This window comes from Taurulus bubalis, assembly GCF_910589615.1.
Source record: "Taurulus bubalis genome assembly, chromosome: 1".
NCBI lineage: Eukaryota > Metazoa > Chordata > Actinopteri > Perciformes > Cottidae > Taurulus > Taurulus bubalis.
In genome coordinates this window covers 46811880-46812311 of record NC_136589.1, presented here as the reverse complement: position 1 = coordinate 46812311, position 432 = coordinate 46811880, and positions in this window count along the sequence as shown.

Sequence of the window (432 nt, the reverse complement as noted above, 5' to 3'; positions counted from 1 at the left end):
TTTGCCGGCTGCGTTCAATATGGCCGATGAAACCCATGTGTTCCCCTCAGCCGCTCAGTTCAATGAGACTCCTCCTCCTCCGCTGGCCCATGAAACCCGCCTGGCTCTCCCACCACAAAGTGCCTGTAACCCCAACCACACGTTTAATATCTGCCTCCACACATCAAAGGGCATCACAGAATGTACTTCTTGTCCAGCAGTCGTGTACTTCACACATGAGGTTCAGGAGAGTTAAACACAGTAAAAAAAAAGGCCTCACTCGCTGGGAAACAAGTGGCAGCGATGAGCTGTTTCTATTCCTCTGGAAAGAAAAATCACTTTTTGCTGACCAAGCGCGTTGGGAGCGAGTGCGGTCCAGAAGGACACATAACCCTCACCCTGACCCCGTGGCTGTAACAAAACAAATAATAATAAATCCATTTTATGATGTGT